Here is a 7291-nt window from a genome sequence, read left to right as displayed (position 1 = left end):
CAACTTAAATGGCATGATAAAATGTAAAAGTTCCTAGTAGTAAAAGAATTAAAGCAAATCGTTTCTAATTTATAAGTAAATTAATTTCAATTCATACTTTTTTTCAAAATTCTAGCTTTTGTTATTGAAAATATTACAGACTAAGAATTTAAGCATTCATCAAAATACCTTCACTCAATCTATATCTTATTTTCCTGTCACAGCCAGTTTATTACCATTCAGCAGTTCTATTAAAATGAAAAACTTTTGGACTACTTTGAATCCTAAAATTTAAATAAAGTAATTGAAATAGGTAAGAAAAATTATAAAAATATGAATCCTATAAAAATGGATAAATTTACAAATTTTAAACTAGCTTTAGAATTGCCATGCCCATAGTACGCTTTTTTGTCCAAAGGTTACATATCTTGACTACATGCGAATGCAAAGTCAAGAGAATCTGCAAATAACTGCGATTTTCTGAAACAGTATTGGAAATACCTTTATAAAATGTGGTATTAATATACATTTAAAACAGGAAAGAGGTGTACCATTTTAAGTTATTTTAATTGTCGTTGATGTTGCTTACTCTCACATGTCTGACGTAATCTGCCCAAGCCAATGAAATTCTTCGTGGCAAGGAGCGCTAAATTACGCCTGCCATTGGCACCTTTCAGGTGAAAGTGCGGTTTAGCTCAGTTCCCCCCCCCAATTTTGATGGAGAGTACCCCCGGGGGACGAGTACCACCCCTTTCCCGTTCCACCAAACCACACGAGTGGACTTTGAGATCGCCGCATATTTAGATTTCCTCATGCCGCAACGACACCATACATTTACACCCATCCATGCCTTCTCCGGAATGCGAACCCGGGCCCTTCGTTACGGCCACTATACCGGTTGGGAGGCACGTTATTTTATGTACGCATGATTACATATAAAGCTCATAGTGCAGGCACAGCCCAAAACTCACTTTGTGATGTCAAACGGAAAAATGAATCTAATATAGAGCATAATCTCCTCTCACAGCCAGATAGGTCGCGTAGCGTAACGGCACACTGGACAAGAAGAGTCTCTGTGACAGCTAATCTTCTTCCTCCGACAAGGCAGTTTTCAGCTTCGAAATGATTCTCGGATGAGATGGCGAGATGAAACTGCCCACTCAAGAGAGACCTAGACATGTTCTATAGGATTCACGTCAGGATATCTGGCTGGCGAATCGATGCAACGAATATACTCACTTTACAGGTAATCGTCGACCAGCTCAACTTTGTGCGGACGACAGTTCTTGTCCATTAACAGGAACCCAGGAGCACTCGCGTCCCTGAAAAGCCAGTCATAGGGCTGTAGGATCTCTTATCTATACTTCACAGGAGTCAAGGAGCTTTTGTGAAACACATACAGTGGTGTGCGGCAGTCCAACGTAATGCCTGCTCAAACCATTACACTTCCACCATCGTGATGCTCCTTTTCTATGATGAAGGAGGGACTGCATATTATTCCAGGCTCTGCAAAGATACAGTTAGGTCTCGAATTAGAGTCCTCGCTATGCGTTTATTTCGACTAAATGCGAATGCAAAATCAAGAGAATTTGCAGAAAACTTACATATATATATATATATCGACTCATCTATAAAAAGCATGGTGCTCCACTGAAATCTGATCCAAACTGAATGTTTTCTGTAACATGCTAAACTGGCTCTATTGTGGGCTGCAGTGAGCCGGATGCAAAACTATGGGACTGTGAAAGCCGGGTTTCGAAGGCAGCGTACAGCTTACATGAGAGCTGTGTAGTTGTAACAGATGTTGCACCTCGCTGAATGGGACAAATAATGATCCTCATTCCTCATTCTAGATCATAGTTAACTTCTAAGTATTCTCTATATGGATAGAGATTTCTGAAATTGTTTCGACTAACTGCAGGCGACAATGGGCGTTACAATGAGTTGTGGAGTCATCTACGCTTGCTTTTCATTGGCTTGCTACCAATTTGCCACCAATTTTCTGTCTCATTCCGTTATCTATTACTTCACAGCCATTCGTTTTACCTGATAAAATTTACTCAATTATTGCGAGAAACACGGTGAATGCTGTAAAGGAGCACGCAAATCGCCGAAAGCCCCTGGTGTGCTTCTTTATTTTCCACAATAACAGCTTCGCAGATTTGCGCGTGTACACAAACGTAGTCAACTCTGAATGTTTGCATAGTTCTTCAGCCGCATAATTAGCACATTTGTTTCTAAACATTCTTCCAGGCTTCCCATATTAATTTCTCAAAAAAAAGAAAGCTTTATTCTTAACAATAAATGAAAATCATTTATAATATAATAAGTGTGTAATTTTGTAATTACAGACAGATAATATTTTGCTGGAAATTTTGGAACATCTTTTCTATAATGCTTAAGTAAAATAGTTAACGATGTGCTATAAATTTATAAAACAAATATAGTCTGTAAGTCATTCCTAAATATGCAACACTCATTTCTCTATTTTACATTATATCTAACTCACGGCTATTATTCACATGTACTACTTATTTCTTTAATAATAAAAGTTTCGGAAGACTAATTCCTTCTTTTGTATTATATCACTGCAATTTGGTTTGCCGTATAACATAAATGCCATTAGAAGAAATTTTGTGACTTTTTTGAGTCTAAAAAATGATTTCTATTGATAACATGAAATGAACATCTTCAACAGAATTTTTCTTTCCTGAAATAAAAGTCGCTCAATATTAAGCAGTATTGCTTGGCATCGGAAAGGTTTCGCTAGACGGACATGTAGATTAACTTGCATGAAGACCTAAAGAAGAATATATATATATATAGTATGTTTCATAATGTTGGAATTGTCCACCAGCGGCCGAGCGGTGAAGTCGCTAAATATTCGGTCCTGGTATTGCATCCCGGCGAGTGGAGTGTGTTGGCTGAAGAGGGTTTTCGTGGTTTCTGCTTTTCGTAACTTATATGAGAACCAGTTTCCCTTAGATTGTCCCTCCTGGAAGTCATACCTTCGGTTAAGTACATAGCCCTCAGGCGGCTTGTTGAAATTGTATAAACCAAACAAATGCTGGAAATTATGGAGTTTTCTCCAATATACTCTTGAAATATAGCCTCAGCGCACTGAGCATAAAGTATGTGTTCGTCTATGTGCATTAACGCCAGTTTTATTTTTCAAGTTTCAGTATTCAAAATCTTCTCACGTTTCACTACAATTATCTACATCTGATTGAACATATATGAACATTTTTATAAATACAGATACTACGATGACGGTGATTTTGAAAATAATCTATATCATTTCTTCATTATCTTTCACTTAAATAAAAGAAAGATGAATGAGGATAATAAGCTAGTTTCTAAATCTTAAAGTTTTCAAGTTCTTATTTATATTTATATTACCATACTGTAGGCGTTAATACTTTAATTAAAATTAAGATAAGTATCATTTTGTAATGGCCTGTCAACAGTTAAATTAACATATTTTAATTTTAGCCACTCCTACTAAGTAATAAATGATAATAAGCTAACACATGGATAGAACCACATGAATAAACTGCAAGTATTTAAGGTTTATATTTTTTTTATTCATTGACAAATTTCACATTAATTTCTGCACAAAAAGCAATAGGTATAGTTAATTTATAGAGCTCGTTATCAATGCAAATGTAGTATAGAGAACAGTACAATGGTGCTTTAAATATTGCAATTGAATTTATTTCTACCTATATGTGTAAAAGAGGGTTTATATCTTTACCTTAAAAAAACAAAAGACCGAAAATGACCTGATGTATGTGTCGATTGACTTCAAAGCTTACCAGCGTAAACCCAAACATAGAACAACTGCAAAAGAACTGGCCGTCCAAGAGTACTGAAACAGTAAAAACAAGTACAGCATTTCTTCTTTGATTTAATTTAGTAATATCAATATAAAATTGAATGAAACTTAATTACTTTAATTTTAAAAATATAAGTATGTGGTTAATAACATCAAAAATTGCTTTCGAATAGGACAAGGAAAAGATGGTTCATAGAACATTCTAATTTATAACAGTGATTCCTCTTGAAAACGTTTCTTCAAACGTTAATTTAATGCACACTTGCAGGTAATTACATTTAACAAATGATTTTCTGAAAGTAGAAACGAATTAATGAAATGAAATTCTATTTCTATACCGATATGATTTTACTTCAGAAAGCATCCGAGTTCGTATGACCTTCTATAACGCAGAATTATTTTAAAATTCTGTTGTACAAACTGTTTGAGTAATTTAGGAAAACTTATGTAATAATTAAGCAAAATTATATAAAATACAGCATGGTGCATGCTGTATTTTATATAGTTTATGTTTCGTTTGCAGAAATAATATTGAAATAAAATATAGTCATAGAAACAATATGAAGAAAAACATCAAAAATAAGTATTAAAAATTCTAGCTAAATTTTATCACAAACAAATATTGTTTAAAAATTTAATTAATTTTCAACTCATAACAATAAAAAAGGAATAGTGAGGCGGAAAGGCAGAATAAGGAAAATAGTAAGTCTTGAAGTATTTGTGATTCAGCTTTTGAAGAATATGAAGAAATAAGAGGAATTCCAGCACGGTTTCACGTGTACATAGAAACAAAAGTTTATCTAGTAATGAAATACTTAAATTGTTTTCATTCCGATGAACTTTTAAGTTATATAATCATAACGAGCACAAACTTAGGCGTAAAAGTTTAGAACAATTTCATTACATACGTAATATAGTTACAGTTGTTTCCTCTCTTGAAACGTGATTTTCAACATAATTTAAATATCAGTATTAAATTACATGTGAAGTATCTCTATCTGGTTATCATTATGTCAACTAACAAGCACTTGTTACCAGTAAATTGACTTGCACTTGTCTTACCAGGTAAAACCAAGGCTTGTAACTTCAATTTGCGTACTCTCGTGCTGCATAATTTAGTGATTTGTGTTAGTTATGCATTTAACGTATTGTTAGTTTTATTATGCATAATTCATTGTAAACATATTCCACTGCATTAGTGTGTTCACTTAATGTAAATTTAGTATGTATTATTTTAATGTAAATTAAAATATTGCAACCTTGTATTGCAAAATCTAGTGCATTAGTATACTAAAGTATTGTGAACTGAAGTAGTGCATCCTTATGCAATATTATCAAGTGTAAAAATGGAATTTAGTACTCATATTCGTGTCACAGAAAAAAAAAAAATTTGAATAAAGAATGGTACGCATTTGGCAGTAAACAAGTTCTTATAAAATTTTGCATAATTATGTTGTTGCGTGCGTACGGGCTCGTTATATGAATGCACAAGTCCGATGAAAAAAAAAATTGACAAAATTTAACTCAAACGTTCAACAGAAGTTAATTCAAAACAGCTAATCCGCGAATTCGCTACAATCAACAAGAGCAGTTTTCTAAGCAAACTCATAAAACAACAACAAGTTAACTAAAATAACTGACTGACTGAATTGAGAGGTTTTCCGCCTTTTTATAAGAGCTATTAAAATGCGCGAGAATTTTCTAGTACTTTCTCGAAATAAAAAAGATATATTTATTTATTAAATGTTAAATGCACGCGCTCTTGTATTTTCAATTTTCCGGCATAGCTTTCCTTTAATATTCGTCACGTGCTACACTGCACGGGGAATAACTCAATTTAATTTATAATTCAACTAACATTAGCTATTCAAATACCAAATCCGTAACACTGCCCTCTTCCCAAGGACTGCAAGTCCCGGACAGTACAATCCCTGGACAGGAAGCCAAACTTACAACTAAAACTTAAATGCAATAATAAAAATTACATTACAATAATGAACAACATGAACAATAAATGCACTAAATAAAACAAATAAAATGCTATCAAATACAAATCAAATACAAAATACAAATCAAGTACAAAATAGAAATCAAATACTAAATACACATTTAGAAACAAAAAAGACCATGGTCAAAACAAACCATGGTCAAACAAAAAAGACCATTACACTATTTACAATTATTTACACTACGTACTATGCCCATAGTAATGAGCTAACCTGTCGTAATGAACGAATTTAGGCTTAAAGTTCGAAAGTTGCGGATCCGAACCATGACGTCATTCAGCCAGTTTAGGACTGTGCGCGGACCATAGCAAGGTGACTGTAATTTAGGCCTGACTCCTTTTCGTCGAATCGGGTTCTACAGCGACACCTTGTCTCCTTTATTGGATCTATGTCCAGTAGCTCTCGTGTTGCATCTGGACTTCACTTTCTCCGTCGCCAAGTTGACTCGCTTTCGTGCGGAACGGTGCATCACTTCAAACCAGGCCTGGACATCTTGGATGTATTCCTCAGGCGATGAAGGCGCATCCGTAGGGCGACCAAACAGGCGGTCACAAGGCAGACGAAGGTCTCGACCGAAGAGCATCTGGGATGGAGAATAACCGGTAGTCTGATGTTTCTCTCCGACACTAGTATGATTTCGGGAGCTTTCTGAGTAGGGTCTTTCACATGACGCGTCGGCGTTTCCAGGCGATGATCCCTTTTGAGGATGGATAGTCATGTCCTCAGATGCTGAGAACAGCTTGTTATTTTGAAGCCTAAGGAAAAATTGTATTTCCTTAAAAAGTCCAGTCCGAGTATGCATGGATCTGTAATATTCGCCACATATGCCGTGTGATGGTAGGCAGCACTTCAAAACGTGATGTTCACGTATAACTTTGCAGCTATGTCGATCTTATCAGCAGTCGCAGTTTGAAGGGTAACACAGGATATCGTCCAAATAAGTTTATCTTTAAACTGTTCAGCTAAATCTTTCCTAATGATGGTAACATTAGCTCCTGTGTCAATGATCATATTGCAAGGAACTCCATCGATATGCTTCTTGATGGAAAGTTCGTTACTGTTGCCACTTACTGTAGAAATCTTGAGCGCTTTGAAACATGGTTTTTCATTATCTGGCAACTTCCGTTCCTTGATATGGTCATTAATTTGTTTCCTGCGTTGTTGCTGAGAAATGGTCTCAATTTTCGTACCCTGGGGTGTTCTGCAATTCTTTCGTACGTGGCCTTCAGCTCCACAGTTCCAGCAGTTTAGTTTCTTGTCAATCATTTTCCGTCCCATGGCATTTAATTGTCTGTTTAAACACCCTCTCTTATTTTCCGTGCTCTGGGGTGTTCTGCAGTTCCTTCGTTATGTGGCCTTCAACACCGCACTTCCAGCACTTTATGGTTGGTTTTCTTCTCACCAGTATTTCGTCTCAAGGCATTCACTTGTCTTGTAAAATCATCCATTTTATTATCCGTGCCCTGGGGGG

Source organism: Stegodyphus dumicola, chromosome 3 (genome assembly GCF_044657685.1).
Source record: "Stegodyphus dumicola isolate Sdum_Otavi_A_Nest chromosome 3, ASM4465768v1".
NCBI classification, from domain to species: Eukaryota; Metazoa; Arthropoda; class Arachnida; order Araneae; family Eresidae; genus Stegodyphus; species Stegodyphus dumicola.
The sequence above is the reverse complement of the archived record's forward strand: the minus strand, read 5'-3'. Positions refer to the sequence as shown.